This window comes from Lissotriton helveticus, chromosome 4_1 (genome assembly GCF_964261635.1).
Source record: "Lissotriton helveticus chromosome 4_1, aLisHel1.1, whole genome shotgun sequence".
In the NCBI taxonomy this organism is placed as follows: Eukaryota; Metazoa; Chordata; class Amphibia; order Caudata; family Salamandridae; genus Lissotriton; species Lissotriton helveticus.
Window position 1 is genome coordinate 1,524,181,153 of NC_136063.1, and position 20,898 is coordinate 1,524,202,050.

Genomic DNA, 20,898 nt, shown 5'->3' on the forward strand with positions numbered 1-20,898 from the left:
TCCTATGCTGTTTTATATCAAAATAAATCTTGATGTTCCCAAAAGTATTAGAGACTTGTGCTATCCCCAGTTGTTCCCATCCAAACTCCCTCCTAGACTCCACAGTAAAAATTGGGGGAAGAATGGTCTGGGATAGGTTAACTGTGTGAATGCAGGACAATAATATAATTTCAAGGATAGGTACTATGGAACAGTGTTTAAACCTACATCTTTTAATTATTAAGTACAGATTTGCTAAGCGCAGTTCCATGTACCTAGCCTTCATGGATATCTCCTGCGCATTTGACAGCATTGTTAGATCTAAGCTGTAAGTTATATTAAAATAGTTGTGGGTGAAATAGTCCTGAGTCCTACTACCATTGTATTTTATTGCTTTACGGCTTCCACTGTACCATCACAACTGTTTAATAAAAAGAGAATTTTAAAAATAAAACAAATAAAAATAAAGAAATAGCTGTGGATGGAGAAAGGCATTGTTGCCTTTCTACAAGCCTTGCATTTTGATCTCACAACTACTGTCACATAAAGAAATGGGGCGGAATGTACAGAGCAGTTTGGACAGTATAGGGGGAAAGGCTGGGCTGTATCTTTGCCTCTTTGTTATTTTTATTTTATATGAATAGACTTGAAACTGGGTTGATTATGAATGGCAAGGATATGCCCGAAGTTAATTACAAAGCAGTCCCAGTTCTTCAGTATGAATACAAAGCCACGTTGCTGGCTAGAAAGTCTAATGGGCTCAAACATTTTTGGGATGCCATTGTTAATTTTATGGGCCAAATCAATCTTGAGCCCAACCTTACTAAAACTTTTGTAATGGTCTGTGGTCCAAGCCATATTAAGTCTCGCTGTTTGACCACCCATGGTAAACCAGTCTCAAGAACCCATGAGTTTTGTTATCTGGGAGTCGTTTTTTATTTTCTGTGCACCTAGGTGCCGTGCCTGACCAGGAGAATCCAGAGATTTGTAAATGCTATATGGTTTCTTTTTAACTGGGCTTCAACCATAGGAGAGAAACCTATCTCTCCCCTGTTATAAACAGGCCTTGAAAAATCTACTCTCCCACTCACAATTGGAAGTCAAATTTAATCAGGTCGAGCTAGCACCTACTAGTCCCATCTGGGAGGGAACTTAGGTTGGAAAGGAACAGGTGTGCTGTTCATTCAGAAAGTGAAAGAGTGATAAAGATGCAAATGAATCTTGTTTTTTAACTTGCCACATTTACTGTTTGTTCAAGGAAAGAGGTCAACTGCCAGTGCTTGGAAAATGGAGTTTATATTTCTTTCTCTTACTAGAGTTAGAGGTTTTTGTCAAGTGAGCTGTCTGAAGATGTCAGTTATTTTTCCCTAACACGTAACATTTAAATAAATAGCCTGTAAATTAATATTACTAATATTTCAAAATATATAAGGAATAATTAAAGCACATTTTTGTAATTAAGGTGTGATGCAAGCAAAGAGTTAATTGGGAGCAAAACAACCAGAACACTTTACTTGATGATGTGCAAATGACATATATTTGCAGAAACTCTATTTTCAAACATTATTGTTTGTACACTATATAGTTTTACCAGTAAAAATGCATGTCAGTTGGAAAGTTTGTGGCCATTTCAATGTAAAATCTTCTGATTACAAATGGCAGTGTGCTACCACTTCATGCTTTAGTTATTTATGTATTAAAAATGATAGTTTTTAAACATGATTTGAGAAACATTCCTGCTCCCACCCTGATGACAATGCTTTTAATGAACTAAGAGGCAATTCAGGGGTCATGTGCATCCGATATGTGGCTAGATTTGTATTATATAAGGAAAAAAGTTTTGTCTATTAAATTAAACAAAAGAGTTTTTTTGTACAGCAGACATGCCAAACTCGCACATTTGAAGGTGCTCTCATATGTGATAATGAAGGAAATGGCGGTTCAATGAATCAAAATATTTGCCCACAATCACATTATTTGAAACCAGTTTATGGGTCAAGAGCATTACAAATAGGCCGAGTAGATTATTTAAGTCACTTGACCTGCAGGTTTAGTCATATTTTTATGATTTTTCGAGGCCTGATAAAAATGTATAAGAGGATGTGTTTACCAGTCCTAACATACGATTCTGGTGTGTGGGGTTATAAAAGTGTGAGGTCTTTTCAGCTCAAGGACAGACGGTGAGTTAGATCAAATTTCTTGGCCCTAAGACAACAGGAAAGGGAGGCTGTGGAGTAGCTTAAATCATTTAATGTTGAGAGCGCCTTTATATGAACCAATATGGGTACGGAGCCGCATTTGGATTGGGTGCTTTCTACTTGGGATCAGATTTTATTAACCAGATTTAGATTTGGGCTAATTAGAAGCCACTTATACATTCCACTGGTCCAGTCTATGGCTGTATCATTTGTCCATGTGATGAGCACTCAGTACAAACTCAGGCCCAGGAAAAGGGCCGCAGCACAAGCCACAGTGTTAAAGAGCACTTTGTGCACATCCATGCACTGTGTGCCCTGCACCATGCGGTGGAGGACACATGGTCCATGGGTGTCCATTGGGGCGCTACAAATGTCCCCAAGGCCAATTTGTAGTGGCCCATGAGGGATAGAGGCCATGTTTGGGGCCCCCAAAGTCCCTTTCCGAAAGCCTTTTCATGGCAGTCTTCCCACTATAAAAAGGCTATTGGAAAGAGACATTGTAATCCCGATGGCGGTGCCTGCCTCAGAACTGCCTCTTGTCAGGACTACAATTCTGACCGCCACCCCATCAGGATCTGAGATCCAGGCAGAGATGGTGGTCTTCCCCCAACTGCTAACAGTCCGACCGCATGCATCAAAATACGGCGGTCGTACCGAAGGGCTGTCTGTCGGACAGACCACCCCAGACGGCCCATCGGTGGCGCTCCGCCCGACATATTAATTAGGCCCTTTGTTACAATTTAAGTTTTTGTGTAAATGCTATTGTCCATTTGGTAAAAAGTTTTTATTTCCTGTTTTAGTGTGGGGATTGTAAGGTGCAGACCTCCTTTACTATTTCTTTAACAGCTCAGCTCACCTTCAGTCTGTTCTAGTTGTTGTTCTTTTCTGAAGATTCTGCTATGACATAAGAAATCATTTATGTTTTAACCTTGTTGGGTTTTAAGACACTGCACCTTACTGTATTAGTTACTCTTTTATTATGACCTGCTTGAACACTTATTGATATTTTAAAATCACGCTTATGTTTTTATATATACCTTATGCTTTTATGGTTATTTTTAAAAGATCGAATAAAGCCTACTACATTACTACTACCACTACTACTACTCCCTGATCAGAGAGGTTCTAGATCCACCCTTTGCAACTCATGCTCTGCTTGCATTTTCTTTCCATTTGCCCACTCTTTTTTGAAGTCTTCATGTTCTTTCAGGTATCCCCAATTTCCACTTTCTCCCCATTTTTTAAATTTACTATCGCGCCCAAATGTGAGCCCTTTCAAATACTTAAATCTGTGGGAGAATAAAGTGCCAGACCAGTACCTCTTCTGACAATGCTTGTCAGAAGAATTTGTGGGTCCTGGGTCACTAGCTTCTTATGGAGCCCCTCTATGGCTTTATGGCAGCACAATCAACTCCTTCAGAATAGAACCAATGAATATTTAAAAGCTACTCAAGCATATGGTGTCACCTAGTGGCGGCTGCTGTTGCGAACGTATATATAACATGAATATGTAACAGCAGGCTAGACCCGCTTTCCTGCTATATAAATGAATTTTGCAGCATCAGTGTGGGGCCCTGAAAAAATGTGGGGCCTGGATAAAACAACTATGTCTGCTCCACCCCATATAATAGCCCTGCCTCGGACCCTTTTTCTTCAGGTCCTTCGATAAGACATTACTTGCTGATGCATCATTTATTTAGAGATGCAAAGTACTGAAGCTTTATTCCTACCTATACAGTATCTTACTGATACAGACAGTTTTTGCAGCACTCAGGTTGGTACTGTTAAGTCACAAATGTCAGCAATAGGTTTACCAGTTATGGTTTAGGCAGATTACCTCTTTTCAGAGTCGCTTTTCTGGTATTAATAGCTGCTCTCCACTCTTCCACTCAATGCAGGAACGTTCACTCTATCACAGCCGCGGTCGGTCGGGGAGTACCTGCCGGGGCGATGACGTGGGGAGGGGGAGGGGCAGGGTGGGGGTTAGTAATGTATGGATAATGGAGGTTTGCAGGTAAGTAAACATTTAAATAAATCAAACGAATTTCGTTGTGCGCACTGCATTGCATTTGGGGATGCAGTGGCACAACAAAATTCATTTGATTTATTTAAATGTTTACTTAACTGCAAACCTCCATTATTCATACTTTACTAACCCTCACCCTGCTCCTCCCCCTCCCCACGTCACCGCCCCGGCAGGTACTCCCCTACCGACCGCGGCTGCTCTATCAATTACCCATCACTGGTTTCCTGGAGGATCACTTATACTTTCCTACCGTGAATCTTAAAAGAAGGAGAAATGCAGCTGTTTAACTTTACACATTTTTTAAACCATTGCAATTTATGTTCGAGACAATTGTCCATATTTTTCTTTTTTGTTTTTGCACAGGGCTTAATAACAAGACATGTAAATGGGTGAAGGCAACATATGTTATTTACATAGCCTAGAAAAGGTAAAAGTAGGATGTTATCATAATAATTGTTATTAGATCTAGAATTGTGGTCTCTAGATTTGTGTCATTACTGATTACCCTCTACTTAACCTCTCCCTGTTGGTAAGTTGAAATCACTTTAAGTAACATGAATGATAATAATAATAATATATTAATAGGTCCCTAATACTCTGGTCACTGGAATTTTGTGGCAATTGTGGACCAAATTGCAGGCAGGGTTGACTAAATTATGCAACAAGAAAAGTCCAGTTTTGTGGTATTAATGTGCCACATTTTGTCATTTTAATTCACATTAATACTATCTGGCCAAATGTTTGTCCTTCTTAGTTCTAGTTTAAGAATTGAAAGCAGCAGTCAGCAACTAAAAGGTGGCCAGTTAACCTTTCTAAATTAGGCCACTCGCCTTTAATAACATTTTATTTGAACTAGAAACAGTTTTTTTTGCTGAAATTTGCAAATTATGCAATAAATGATCAATTATGCAGCAAGGACTGAAATTATGTAGAAAATTCAGCTGGCTTAGAATCACATACTATAAATGTCCCTGCTATTAACTTGAAGAATGGATGGATGTTCCACCATGCTATAGATTTATTGTGGGAGACATATTGAGTCAAATGTATTGTGGGATAGAATATTGCAGGCAAGAATATAATATTTGTAAGTATTTTTTTAATATTGTTGGTAACATCTTGTGTTTAATATCTCTGTATACTGTGTATTGCTGTTTTATGTTTTTTTATTATAATTTGACATTGTTTTAAAAATGTATGTTACATTTTTCATTATAAGTTTAGGTGAGAGATGTTGAGTTTATAGTGGAATGGGTGGGGAGAGTAATTCACATATTTTTTTAAACAATATTAATTGTAATATTTTTGGAACATATAAAATGTAAATATTTTAGTCACATTTGAAAAAACAATTTACAATCTATTATCTCTTTTGTTTCATTTACCATGGCGAATGTGAAATTCTGGCTTAACATTGAAAAACGAAGTGATACCAGAAAGGCGAGTGGCATTGCCCATCGATCCTAACAAAAGCAACGCGCAAATAAGAGGTTGCATCCTTTTCCTGAGCTTATTTCTCTGACTCTAACTTGTCCTCAGACACTAACCACAAACACTGCAGGTAATGTAATTTAAAGAGGCGACAAAAAACAGGGAAGAAGGAATATGCTACTTACCAGTATGCATCTGTTCTTGGCATAGAGGGCTGCAGAGTGGTACATTTATGAATAGATCGCCATCTGGTGTTGGGCTCGGATGATTGCACTTTGTTTTTCTTCTGGAGAAGTCTTTGTCGTCATAGGTGACTCCTCCTCTCGGTGTTAGTGCGCATGGGCATCGGCTCCATCCTTAGATTGTTTTGCCATAGTAGGGTTAGATGGAGTAGTGTAGTGTAGTACATAAAGATATGCCCATGTAAATGTATCTAAATAAGATAATGTTGGGACAGACACAGGTTTCCGGGGAGGCAGGGAGGGCATGTACCACTCTGCAGCCCTCTATGCCAAGAACAGATGCATACTGGTAAGTAGCATATTCCGTTCGAGGCATATGGGCTGCAGATGGTACATTTATGAATAGATTGTACAGCAGTTACCTCCCTAGCGGTGGTCACCAGTGTCTGTCGCAACTGTCTGAAATAGAGTTTTTAATACAGCTTGGCCCACTCTGGCTTGTTGTGCAGCCTGTACATCAACACAGTAGTGCTTTGTGAATGTATGTGGTGTAGACCAAGTTGCTGCTCTACATATGTCATCTAGGGGAATGTTCCCTAAGAATGCCATAGATGCTCCTAGTTTTCTTGTAGAATGAGCTCTAGGAGGAACAGTTAATGTTCTCTTTGCTTTAATGTAACATATTTGTATGCATCTTACAATCCATCTTGCGATGCCTGCTTTAGAGATAGGATTGCCCTTATGTGTTGGGGAAAATGCTACAAATAGTTGTTTAGTTTTCCTGAAGCCTTGTGTTCTTTCTATGTAGTATGAAATGGCTCTTTTAACATCTAGTGTATGTAGAGCCCTTTCTGCCACCGTCTGTGGCTTTGGAAAGAAGACTGGTAATTCCACTGGCTGATTGATGTGGAATGCTGAAATTACTTTAGGCAAGAACTTTGGGTTTGTTCTAAGAACCACTTTATTCTGGTGTATCTGTAGGAATGGTTCTTGTATTGTTAATGCCTGTAACTCGCTTACTCTTCTGAGTGAGGTAATGGCTATAAGGAATGCCACCTTCCATGTAAGGAATTGTATTTCGCACCTATGCATAGGTTCGAAGGGTGGCCCCATTAGTCTGGTGAGTACTACGTTGAGGTTCCAGACTGGGGAAGGTGGTAATCTTGGTGGAATGACTCTTTTAAGACCTTCCATGAATGCTTTTATCGCTGGTACTCTGAACAGTGATATGCGCTGCCTGTTTTGTAGGTATGCTGCTATAGCTGCTAGATGTACTCTGATAGATGTGTACGCTAGATTACATTGCTGTAAGTGTAACAAGTAGCAAATAATCTCCCTTGTTGATACGTCTAGAGGGTTGATATTGTTATTAGTGCAGTGTATAGCAAACCTCTTCCACTTAGCTGCATAGCATGCTCTGGTGGTTGGACGTCTCGCTTGTTTAATTATTTCCATGCAATTTGGGGGGAGATCTAAGTACCCAAATTCTAGGATTTCAGGAGCCAGATCGCTAAGTTCAATTGAGTTGGATCTGGGTGCATTATCTCTCCATGGTTCTGTGTAAGGTGCATGGGTAGAATTCGTAGCTTTTGATGTGGCACTTGTGAGAGTTGCAGGAGCGTGGTGAACCACGGCTGTCTTGCCCACGTGGGTGCTACTAGTATCATGGTCATTGAATGTTGTTGCAGTTTCCTGACCACTAATGGGATTAGTGGGAGAGGGGGAAAAGCGTATGCAAATTTGTTGGACCAATTTATCCATAACGCATTGCCCTGCGACAGGTGATGTGGGTACCTGGACGCGAAGCTTTGGCATTTTGCGTTCTGATGAGTGGCAAATAGGTCTATCTCTGGTTGTCCCCATCTTTGGAAGAATGGCTGCAGTATTTGTTGGTGCAGTTCCCATTCGTGTATTTGTTCCGACTGTCTGCTTAAGATGTCTGCTATCTGGTTTTGAACTCCTGGTAGGTGTTCGGCTAACAGATAGATGTTTTGAGGAATGGCCCATCTCCAAATCTCCTGTGCTAGTCTGGATAATTGGAGAGAGTGCGTCCCCCCCTGTTTTTGAATATAATACATTGCTGTCATGTTGTCTGTTCTGATCAGGACTGCTTTGTGGATAACATGTATCTGAAAGGCTTTCAATGCTAGAAACACTGCCAGTAGTTCTAGATAGTTGATGTGCAGTGTTTTTTCCTGCACACTCCACCTTCCTTGTACTGTGTATTTGTCCATATGTGCTCCCCATCCGGTGAGCGATGCGTCTGCTGTTATTGTCACCTGTGGAATTGGCTCTAGGAACGACCGCCCCTTGGTAATGTTTGTTCTGTTCCACCACTTCAGAGAGCGGTGTGTGCGGTCGTCTACCAACACCAGATCCGTAATCTGTCCTTGAGCCTGATTCCACTGTGTCGCTAAGCATTCTTGTAGCGGACGCATTTGTAGTTTTGCATATGGTATTAGCAGTATGCAGGATGACATCATGCCTAGTAGCTGCATGAACACTCTTGCTGTTAGTGAGTGTTGTGGCTGAAATCTCTGAATGATTGTAAGCATTGCTTGGACTCTTATTGGGTTGGGGTACACTTTGGCTTTTTCTGTGTCTATGGTAGCCCCCAGATATTGTTGAACTTTGTTTGGTTGTAGGTGTGACTTTGTGTAGTTCACCGTGAACCCTAGCTGGTGTAGTAGCTGAATTGTCTTTTGTGTGTGTTGCAGACACTCCTCTTGCGACCTGGCTTTTATTAGCCAGTCGTCCAAGTATGGGAAGACATGAATTTGTTGTCTTCTTAGGTGAGCTGCTACCACTGCCAGGCATTTTGTGAACACTCTTGGTGCCGTCGTGACACCAAATGGGAGGACTTTGAACTGATAATGTTGTCCTTCTACCACAAACCTGAGGTATTTCCTGTGGGCTTTGTGAATAGGGATATGAAAGTAAGCGTCTTTTAGATCCAGTGTAGAAAGAAAGTCCCCTTTCTTCAGTAAAGGAAGTACTTGTTGGAGCGTGACCATGTGGAAATGTTCCGAATTTATGTATGCGTTGAGAGGTCTTAGGTCCAGTATTGGCCTTAGAGACCCGTCCTTTTTGGGGATTAGGAAGTATAGTGAGTATACTCCTGTTCCCTGTTGGTGCTGTGGAACCTTCTCTATGGCATGCTTTTCTAGCAGTGATATTACTTCCTGTTTTAACAGTGTCAGGTGATCTTGTTTCATTGGACGCTGTTTGGGGGGGATGTTTGGTGGGGTAGCTGTGAGTTCTAGGCAATAACCATGTTGGATAATTTGTCTTACCCACTTGTCTGATGTGATGTTTTCCCAGACAGGTAGGAACTGTGATAGGCGTCCCCCTACCGGTGTTATATGGTCTGGGGGAAGCTCTATGAAGTCACTGTTTTGGGGTTGGAGAGTTGCGGTTGTTGTTGTTTCCGCGACCTCTACCCTTGTTGTTGTTACCCCTGTATCCACCTCTAGAATTACCTCTGGGTGATGTAGGTGTAAAAGAGGTTTGCTGTTGGTTTGTACCTGTACTTTTGGATCCTCCTCTATAGGTGGATCTACGAAAGGAACCTCTTTGTGTCGGCTGCTGCAATGCTCCCATTGATTTAGCCGTTTCTGTATCCTTTTTCATTTTTTCTAGGGCCTCATCTGTCCCTGTGCCAAAAAGTGTTTTCCCATCAAAAGGTTGATTAAGTAACGAGGTTTGTACCTCTTGTTTGAATCCTGACACTCTGAGCCATGCATGTCTCCTTAGCATGATGCTTGTATTTGTCGACCTTGCCGCAGTTTCTGCCGCGTCTAGGGCGCACTTTATTGAAGTGTTAGTAATTAACTTCCCTTCTTGTATAAGTTGATCAGCTCTCTTTTGATGTTCTTTAGGGAGATGTTTGATGAGTGTTTCTAACTCATCATAATGCGCTCTGTCATACCTTGCAAGTAGTGCTTGCGTATTAGCTATGCGCCAACTGTTTGCCGCTTGAGATGCTACTCTCTTGCCAGAGGCATCTATTAGTTTAGACTCCTTGTCAGGAGGTGGCGCTTCTCCCGTAGATAAAGAGTTTGCTCTCTTGCGAGCGTTTGTGACCACTAGTGAGTCTAGAGGAATTTGTCCCTTAATGTATATTGGGTCTTTTGGAGCTGCCCTATATTTTTTATCAATTCTTGGGTTCAATACCCTAGCCCTCACTGGGTCTTTGAATATCTCTGATGTATGACTGAGAAGGCCTTTTAGCATTGGTAGTGTTCCTGATGTTCTTTGTGCAGTAGGTAGTGTCTCTAATAAGAAGTCCTGTACTAGAGGTTCTGTATGTAGGTCTACCTTATGAAATGTTGCTGCTCTAGTAATGAGTTGTGCAAACCCAGTATTGTCATCAGGAGGTGAAGGTTTTGAGGGATATGACTCAAGGTCGGTATCATTACCTGATCCCACATTATACTCCTCCCATGGGTCTGCCTCCTCTGGGATTGTGTCCTCATCATCCCCAGGGTGTCCCCCCTCCCCTGTGTCACTTTCTCCATCTGTTGTAGGTGTAGATGGACGTGTGGGAGGAATATCTGGCCTATTGTGAGGAATAGGCGGAGATGGTGTGTGAGGTTTGGGAGAAGGGGGAGGAGTTGTATTCGTCCCCATTGTTCTCTTGTTTGGATGAGCCTTGTCGTCCAAATGTTCATGTTTCCTCTTTTTAGGTAGCTCTGTGACTACCTTGCCAGTCTTTGGGTCAATAAACAAAGTCTTTTGTTTAGGATCCGTTCCGTGTTCCTGTGTCGGTACCGCAGTTTTCGGTTCCGAAAGGTGTCTTTTCTTTGAAATGTCCATTTGTATTTTCGGTGCCGAAGTTTTGTTCGGATCCGACTTCTTCGGTATCGAAGATGTCCCCGGTGTCGAGGGTGTTTTCGGCGCCGAAGCGTGCTTCGGTGTCGACATGGACTGCTTCGACTTCGAGCTTTCCTTGACTTGGTGCTTCGGTGTCGATGTGGTTGGTTTATCGGAACCGGAACCACTATGATGGGGGACCGAGTGTTTCGGTTTCTGTTTCGTTGCCGGGCTCGAAGGCGGGGCGTTGGAAACTTTTTTCGGTTGTCTGACCGGGCTCGAGGGCGGGGTCGACACCGTGCGGGGTCTGTTTTTCGGTAAAGGGACGTCGTCACTCACGGTTTGTTGGACGTCGATTTCCTCGACGTCGGACTCGTCCGCTTCTGACCCCGCCTCGTCGGCCTCTTCTTCCTCCTCTTCTGGTTGCTGGTCCTCGAACAGCTCCGGGATTGCTTGTGACTGCATTCTCGATACCTCGTGTCTTCGGGCTCGACGGTTTCTAATCGTCGACTTTGACGAGAACGCTCCACAGGCCTCACAGTCCCTGGATTCGTGTTCAGGGGACAAGCAGAGGTTGCACACTTCGTGTAGGTCCTTGTGTGGGAACTTAGCACCACACGTTGGACATTTTTTGAATGGAGTCCTTTCCATGGACCCCGGGCTGGACTACGTCGAGTTTCTCGTAGTCGTCGTCCTTCGAATCGCGTCGGTATGGAGTGAAGTCGCGTTCGATAACGATACCGTCGATTTGGAAAGGAATACGCGCCGGTTATAACCTTCTTTGTTGAAGTCGGTCCGGAGCGCTTCGATCCTCATCCGAACCCGATGGCGGAAAAAAACAATCTAAGGATGGAGCCGATGCCCATGCGCACTAACACCGAGAGGAGGAGTCACCTATGACGACAAAGACTTCTCCAGAAGAAAAACAAAGTGCAATCATCCGAGCCCAACACCAGATGGCGATCTATTCATAAATGTACCATCTGCAGCCCATATGCCTCGAACATACTCATTATGGGGCCCCCAGGGGAAATGAGGTCGACAGACCAGTCTTCCCCTGGGGTGTTCACGCGAGACAAGGACAGGGTGTTTAGGCAGTGTAGGGGTGGGCTTCGGGGTGGGTTTTAGGCAACAGGTTATAAGGGGGCAGTAGAGGAAGTTCTTCATCTTCCTGTCCCCAGCGCCTTAGGGTGGAAGTTAGGAAAAGTTTTGACCACCCTCCCACCCTACTTGTTTTAGGAGTGGGAAAGGGTATTGGCTTTGAATAGCGTGCCAGTTTAGGACGGGTTGAAGCGGGTGCTAGCAGTATTTGGGAGGGGTGGGGAGTCCATGACGGGCATACTCACCCTTCCGGGGAGGGGGATACAGGTGCAGGATGGGGGTGTGGCAGGCAGGAGTGGGATGGCGGGAGATGCTGGAAGAGGTTGAAAGAGAAGTGAGGAAGCGAATGGTATAAGTGAAGAGGTCACGGGGTGAATTGGGAGTGAGTAACTGGAGTGTGGGAGTGATGATGGATGAAAGACATGAGGTTGGGGATTGTTAATTGTTATTGGTGTTAGGTTTAAGTTTGGTTGTTCAACCCTGGCCTAATAAATGTCCTTTTACGCTATCTAACAGCGTGGAGTGGTTATTGCGCAATGCGGTATGGTAATGAATGTAGACTAAATTAGGACCCACCCACATTACAAGCGGTCAGTGGTGGCGGACACATTCTGGTCGAACGGGCGAGGGGAAGGAAGGGGTAGAATTGTAGGCTATCCTACACTGCAGATCACACATGCCAATGGACAAACCATAATAACGGGCTTCAAGCCGCAAAATGTGTCAGGCGCATATAAAGCATATAAAATGTCTGGTAAAGTTAGCTTTAAGGCATGCCTTCTTATGAAGGATTTCGGTATCTCCAGACTTAGGTAACATTTTAGCTACTTAAACAGAGTTCTCTGGAGGTCTACATAAGGACCTTAAACAATTACGTTATACCGGCTTTTCTGGCTGGTCTTTCACTGAAAATAAGGTTGTAGTGAAAGTTTGAAGCCCGGCTATTCCCACTTTCTTCAGCCATACCTGCTCCCTCTCCTGATGATGGAATTTTAGGTCAGGCCTAGCAGCACAGTTCTCGGCTAGAACTCAAATAATTACACAGAAGAATGTAAGAAGTATATAGAGAGCTGTGCTTAAATTTCAAAAAAATATAAGTGTCACGGCACTCGTCAGGAGATCACTGCAGTTTGCACCACCCATTGCTCCTGCCAGCGGTGTCAATAAAAACAACTAACCATCACCCTGTTACAAGTTTGACAAATCAGACTAATCTAGGACACCAAAGCTATAAGAATGGCCTGGTTAGCAGGTATAAATCATTTTAATGTATATAGAATTAATAAACAACTGCTTTTGTGCTCATCTCTAAGTTAGATAGACAACACCACAATGTGGCAGACTGTCTTAAGTGCCGGTGTTAACAATTAAGTGTCGATGCTGAGCACCGGAAACCGCCGGCTCAAATTATGCTCCGATAGAGGGGGCTTTAGCTTTCTTTGTTGAGTTTCTTCTTTAATACCAATTGATTGTGTGGCAATGGTGCAAGTTTGGTTGTGAAGCAACAATACATGGACAGTAGTTTGGAATGCAAAGTGTCTGTGCACTGCATGGAGGTGCATTGTGATTTTGAATATGTATTTACCACCCACACTCTTAAAAGAAACCATTCTTGGTACTTACATAGCAGTGCTGGGTCATGGCATGTGGGCCAGCACAGCATGACTGCCAGAAGGCAGCATGATTTGTGTCACAGCGTTTAAGGATAAGAGCTCAAGGCATACAAGAACAACTAGAGAGCCCACATAGGAAAATCCACACCGAAAAATACACATGGGACAAGGTTCAAATACAAACCATGAACGTTTTTCTAAAATATACAATCATTACATTACAAAATGTAAACAAATTTGAATGAGGGTGGGACATTGAAACTGCACCCTATTTTAGCAAGCTTCCAGAACCAAATATGGTCTAGCTCAAGGTAAATAATATAGATCAAAGAGCAAATAGTGAAAGAGACTGCTCAGATTTAAAGGCAGAAGAGAAAATATTCTAAATTCAAAGTCAAACAATAGTCTGACATGGAGGCTGTCTCTAGAAATAAGGGAAAAGAATTGGCACAGATCCCAAATACAACAGTTTCTGTAGCATTTCAACAGCAGAGATCCAGGTCCTAATCATGATGTGAAGTGGCACCATGGGTTTACTCTTAATGCTGATTTATTAAAAGCCAATCATCATTCCAAAGCGTTATTACATGATGCAAGGTCACTCTAAACACCCTACTAATATTAATGTTTGGTATAATTTCTATTGGTATATTGGTATACAATACAGAATGATACAAGAAAACAGTTATATATCCATAACACCCCAGATCCCACCACCCCGCTCCCCCCTTGATCTACTACAGTAGTTGCTTATGATCATTTATGGAGCTTAATCTTGGTTAAAGTAGGAGCAGTAGCAAGAGACATCCCCCCGGAGAATCCAACCAAACTCAGGCATCACAGTCACACACACACCAGAGGCAACCTCTAATAGAAGTAATCTTCATATCAACCACACCGGCCAACTTGCCTAGGAAGGCCTAGCTTCGGTTGGCCCAATTAAGTCCGCAAGCATAGTCGCACAGTTGGGAGCTAGTTTGTTATCCATCCAGCATTTACACATGCATCTCTCTTCAGCCACTGTCCAATGGGATGGAGACAGCCAATGAATAGCCACTCTGCTTTGGCAAGGATAAATCCCAACACCAGAAATCTCCTACTTATGCCCTTCTTCTTATGCATCGGGATCAGGCCTAATAGGCATTGTCTGGGTTCACGAGCGACCACCCATCCCGTGGCCATGTTCAACCTACTAACTATGGTCCGCCAGTATGTGCCAAGTTCAGGACATCCCCACATCATGTGGAGAAAGTCAGCTCCCTCACCAAACACCGGGGAGAGGTAGACTCCCTTCCCGGATAAATGGTTGCAACGTGACGGGAGTATGGTATACTTGATGGATAACATTGTAATGAATGAATTGTAACCTAGCATTAGCAGTGGCTGTGTGTACCCCTGCGTGCAAGCTCTCCCACTCCTTGCCTGTAATCTGGTCCCCCATTGCCTCTTGCAGCCTGCCCATTACCGACAGTTAGAACAGTGAGACATCCTCTCTGAGTGTCCTATAGATAATGGAGATCAATTTACAGCACACATTCATATCGAGTAAAGTGACTAATGTGTGAGACTCTTTGGAGACCTACGGGAATGAGGGTCATATCTCGCGAGCTGTGGCCACCATTTTAGCAAACTGTAGGAATTGCCCCTGCCCCAGATTAAAGGGTTCCACTGCGTCCTGTAGTGTAATGAGACTATCATATGGTTACAGGTTTTGAAGAGTGTTACAACCCCCTGACCGCAATCGATCCATCGCTATTGTGTGAGCTATTTGACTGAAAAGCTGCAGAGACCATATAGGCATGTCGGCGCGTAAGGAGCACACCACAACACCCGACAGACCGCTCCCTCCCAAGCTTTACACACCTGTCTCCTCACATGACATAGGGGACCGAGTTAGGAGCTCTTCCTCCCAACATTAGAAGTTCAGGTAAGGGCATTGCGCCAACAGTGCCGCAGAGCAGTTAGATAGAGCTAAATAGGGTAGTTCCAACTCACCCTGCCAAAAGGGCTGCTTCAGAGTTGCCAGACTGGCCCTCTTCCTACCAGCCGCGCAGAGCAAGTCAACAATGATTGAATCCAGTTTGATGAAATATTTCCTTAGTATGTCAAACATTGAGCCTTGAAAAACGTAGAGGTACCGAGATAGCAGTTGCACCCATTTGATAACTGTCTCCCCAACTCCCAGCTTTCGCAGACTCTGCCACAGGAATTCCTACGTTAGGGAATTGAATGCCAGCTCAATGTCAAGCAGTGCCAGCGCGTATGAGTCATCGTGTGAACCGGCGCGTGCCTGACCAGGGACAGCCTTCTCAAATCACAGAGAGTATTTCTGCGGTGGATGAAACCACAAAGGCCCTCATGGACTAGGGATGGCCGGTGGCCCAGCAACCTGTTCGCTAGGAGCTTGCTAAGTGTTTTAACATCAATATTTAGCATGGAGAGGGGGCGGTAAGAGGAGACCTCTTTAACATCCTTTTTTGTGCAGATTTATATAGCGCAAACTCGACCCGAAAGTATTGGAGCGCTTTACATGAGCACCAGTTACATTACACAAGGACACATTCATTTTTTTTGGTAGGCACGGCTAGATTAAGTGATTTGCCCACAGAGCTGCACTGAGAACCAAAACCGGCCCTGGCAAAGTGCTTGGCCGGCCTCCTGGGGGTCCGACCGATCTCTTTGCCAGGGCCAATTATGCTGCAAAAACGGCCCTGTAACAAAAACGGCCTCCTGGGGCTCATAACCGGGCCCCACCCTTGCGGCGCACCAGGGGATTGCCCGGTGCCCGCAACGGCCAGTCAGGCCTGTTTGCCCAGAATCACAAGATGTGGAGTCGACGCGAGGTTCGAACCTTGGTTTCCCAGCTCCAAAGCAGGCGGTCTAGCCATGAGACCACACCCTCTCCCCTCTTTCATAGAGAGGCATTTGTACCCTTGTAAATGCCTCCTGATACACCACCAGCAGAGGATCTGCAAAGAAGTCCACCCTCCTCTGATAGTACTCAGCAGGCAGCCCACCTCCCCCAACCCAAAAGCTTTAGAAGATTTAAATACACGAATCGCCGCCACTATTTTCTCCTTAGAGAGGGGCGCGTCTAGTTTTGACCCTCCCAATATTATACAACTAGGACTTTCGATCTACATAAAAATGTAAATACCATTGCAGTGCTAAACAACAGCTACTTGAAAATATGAATACCATACAACTCTGCTAGCAAAAACATTTTATGCGCGCTCTTCGGCAGCAGGCAGTGAGCTTGTAATGGTTAGAGCTAAAATAAGCCTTGCTACAGAACAGGGTACATTTCAACTGTATCATGTAGAGAGGTAAAATACTATATAAATGAAAACCTGAACACAGTGCACTGTGCAACTTTTAAAAGCTACGTTTTCAGTGCAATCAGGCTAAGGTGCAATAAAAAAATGTTGTGGCCTATTCATGCCAAGGTAAACACAATATTAAGAATCTAATACAATGCATTTATACTATTTTCGACCCATCTATGTCAATTTAAACATACAAATCTATGAATTCAAATTTTTCAATCTCACTTGCTGAGGAAACCCTTTATTATTACAGATGGCTGCTGCAGCAGCTTTTACGTTAGTGGCGCGGTAGTGCTACAAACGATACTCTGTCTGCTTGTGATGCTAGAAAGCACAGTACATGCCACAACCAAGATGGTTTTCATACTCTTTTGAGCACTGGGATTCCCAGCACACAATTGTGTGCATTAATCATTCAGCAGCATGTAAATGTCCTCCACCCTCCTGTGTGCTGACAAGTGAGTAGGACTGTTATGCCTTCTGACACCTGTCAAACGGGGACTACATTTTCATGATTATGTGCAGCGGGCAGGATCAGACTCCCTGTGCAATTCCAGTGCTGCTCTTTGAGAGCAGCGCAGGGATTGGCTTGAGCGAGCTGCAAAGGCGCTCCGCACAGGACAGGAGGTCTGTACTGTTTCTCCAGCCCAGCTGTTCAATACAGCGAGGTTGGAGAAACCTAAGTGCGCATGTATGTTTAGCCATCCGTCTCAGGCCGGCCAACGCACATGTGCACTTAGAAGTGTACATAGCACTCCTCCTCCCCTTCCAATGCCCCGGTCCGCCCCTCCTTACAGCGCTGGTTCAGAGCGGGCAAATGAAAAATAAAACGATGAAGAGTAAAACGATGATAGAACATCGTTTTATTTTTCACCTATTGGCTCTAAACCAGTGGGGCAACGCGCCTCCACCATTGCAAAGGAGCCTCCCCCGCCAGGCCTGGTCATCTTCTGACACAGGCGAGGTCCATGCGGCATCGATGCTTCTGCCGGTTCACTGAGTGTGCGTCAGGCAGAGCGTGTGACTTTGTGAGTGGAGGGTAAGTGGTGTGTCTGTGTGTGATACAGGGGGACACCTATGTCTGAGTGCTGGGTGAGGTGTTTCTGTCGGAGTCCAGGGTCATAGAGGTGTCTCTCAGAGTTCCTGGAGAGGAATGTGTCTCCCTGAGTGCCGGTTGTGGGTTGTGCTCATCCGAATGCAGGAAGAGAGGCATACCGGTGGGAACACAGAGGGAGAGGTGTGCCATAGAATGAGGGGTATCCCTCTCAGAGCTCACAGTGAGAGCGGTGCATGTGTAACAGAAGGGCAAAGAGTGCATTTCTCAGCATAGATTGAAAGCTGCGCCTGTGTTTGAGCAGAATGAGAGGTGTGCCTGTCTGAAAGTAGGGCGAGAGGCGTGCTTGTGTGAGTGCAGTGTGAGAGATGTGTCTATGTAATCGCACAGTGAGCAGTGTGCCAATGTCATAGAATGAGTAGCGAGGTGCCTGTATGAGTGCGGACGTGAGAGTTGTGCCAACAGGACTGGCTTTAATGTGCTTGCACAGGAATGCACAAACGCCCTTTCCATGTTATAGCATATTAAAGACATAACTATTGGCTTTGTCTAATGTTTGCTTTTAATGCACTTTTATAGAAGCACTCTGTGGATGGCTATCAGACTATTCATAAGCATTTCTCACAGGCTATTCATCTTCGGTCAGGAACAGGCTGCATTACATAACAAGCATTTACAATGCAATGGTCTCGGCATTATTAAAGGTAGCGCTATTGGCATTGCTCATGACATTTTTTTTCATTTTTTTTTAAAACATAAATAAATGGTATTGTCATTTAAATGGCAATAGGTGAGCATTAGAGAGTAGTAGAGAGTATTCGCGGACACAGAGCCACACACACGCAGACAGAGCCGCGCACACACACACAGACAGAGCCGCGCACACACACACAGACAGAGCCGTGCACACACACACAGACAGATCAGCGCACAAACACACAGACAGAGCCGCGCACACACACACAGACAGAGCCACGCACACACACACAGACAGAGCCACGCACACACACAAAGACAGAGCCACGCACACACACACAGACAGAGCCACGCGCACACACACAGACAGAGCCACGCACACACACAGACAGAGCCACGCACACACACAGACAGGGCCACGCACACACAGACAGAGCCACACACACACAGGCACAGAAAAACAGGGATGACAAGCAGGGAACAGAGGCACAGAAAAACTGGGGGAACAGAGGCACAGAAAAACCGGGGGAACAGAGGCAGAGAAAAACCGGGATGACAAGCAGGGAACAGAGGCACAGAAAAACTTGGATGTCAAGCAGGGAACAGAGGCACAGAAAAACCGGGATGACAAGCAGGGAACAGAGGCACAGAAAAACCGGGATGACAAGCAGGGAACAGAGTCACAGAAAAAACGAGGAACAGAGGCACAGAAAATCCGGTAAACCGGGGGAATAGAGGCACAGAAAATCCAGGATGACAAGCAGGGAACAGAGGCACTGAAAAACCGGGATGACAAGCAGGGAACAGAGGCACAGAAAACCGGGGGAACAGAGGCACAGAAAAACCGGGATGACAAGCAGGGAACAGAGGCACAGAAAAACTGGGATGACAAGCAGGGAACAGAGGCACAGAAAAACGGGGGAACAGAGGCACAGAAAAACGGGGGAACAGAGGCACAGAAAAACCGGGATGGTTCAGGGGGAAGACATCGAATGTTCTCAGTCTGCCAATGGAGTGGAGTGGCATATGCCACTACAATGCAAGCTTTAGACTCTATACACAACAAAAACTGCTCTAGCTTTTGACCAGGGTTGCCTGCCTGGTAATCTGTGATGCCATCTTCAGTTCCCGGCTTGCACCACAAGCTCTGCGAAGCCCATTTTACCAAAAGTGATTTCATCTTATAAATAGGGAGTGCAACTTTCCACTGTGGACAAAGTTGCAAAGTTTGATCTCAGGCTGCTACAGCACCTCCACAGAGTCAAAACTCGGCAGGGCTGAGATTTCCCTGACAATCTGCAGATTACTTTAATAAATCCCAACCGCTCCCCCAACGTCCACAATCCAACTGGCCCCCTCAACCACTGACAACAGCAGATTCCTCCGCATAGGGATCACATTTGTCCCTTATGTAGCACTTCTCTGTAGCCTGATACATCCATTAATATTTTATATCGACCAATCTCCATTTCAGCTCAAGCAGCTCCTGCTTATCTGAAGGAGTTATGACTGTGTACCGAGGTCCCTCTGCACAAACAGCAGTATTTACAGCTGTAGGTGATTAACAGATATTAGCATTAATAAATACCAGTAGCGCGCGCTGAAACTAAACAAGGAGTGAAAAACGTAAATCGGCCACAGGCGCTTGCCACTGAATATTATAGTGACATCCGGGAATAAAAATGCAAATCCGCTACTTTATGGAAGGCGGTTTTGCAATATGTGTTAACGACAGCACAACAGCTGCTCCCAGAAGTTGCGCCAGTGGCGCATTTCTCAGCCAACGATGACAAACGATGCTCTGCGCGCTCGGATCAATATTTTACAGGCGGAAAAGTAAAACTGTAAAGCTCACAGTGTGGCGCGAGGCTGAGTGAAGAGGGCCGGCGGTGAAGCGCGCGAGACATGCCATGGGTGCACATCAAACATAATACGGATACAGCAGCAGCACCGAGGCGAAGCGCCCCCCTACCTGTGCCAAGACATCGCCGGGTCTGCGGAGCGCCCGTGAGGCACCGATCGGGGAGATCCCGGACTGCGTCAGGCTCCGACGAGGAGAGGGGGAGGGAGGAAGGAAGGGGGAGGCACCAGAGGGAAAGAGAAGAGGTGGGAAGAGACTGGGCAGGAGGAGGACACCAGGGGAGGGATCATGAAGAAAAGCACCCGCCATTTGCATTTAAGCCCCGTCCTTTTCAGATTGGGGGGCGTGTTTTTTCATGATGACGTCACAGCGAGAAAGAAATGAAAAAACACGCCCCCGAATCTGGAAAAGACGGGGCTTAAAGGGAGTGACGCCCCTCTCCTCCAATGGCTGGCCAGCATTTACGAGGCCAGCCAATGGAGACGAGGGGTGGGTTAATGCCCGTACGAACTGCGCAAGTGCAGCCTACGGTCCTCGACCTAAAAAGTGGTGCTGCTGGGCAGAAAACAGGCTTCTGCATTGATTACGTAGAATACCACAAGTACTTACTTGCACCAAG

The 20,898-nt window shown here is 44.8% G+C and overlaps 1 protein-coding gene across 3 annotated transcripts in view; it reads right to left on the minus strand.

The window, feature by feature from the left end:
* The window catches only part of COBL (cordon-bleu WH2 repeat protein), a 960,165-nt gene that overhangs the window by 565,260 nt on the left and 374,007 nt on the right, over positions 1 to 20,898 (minus strand). The window lies entirely within an intron of this gene.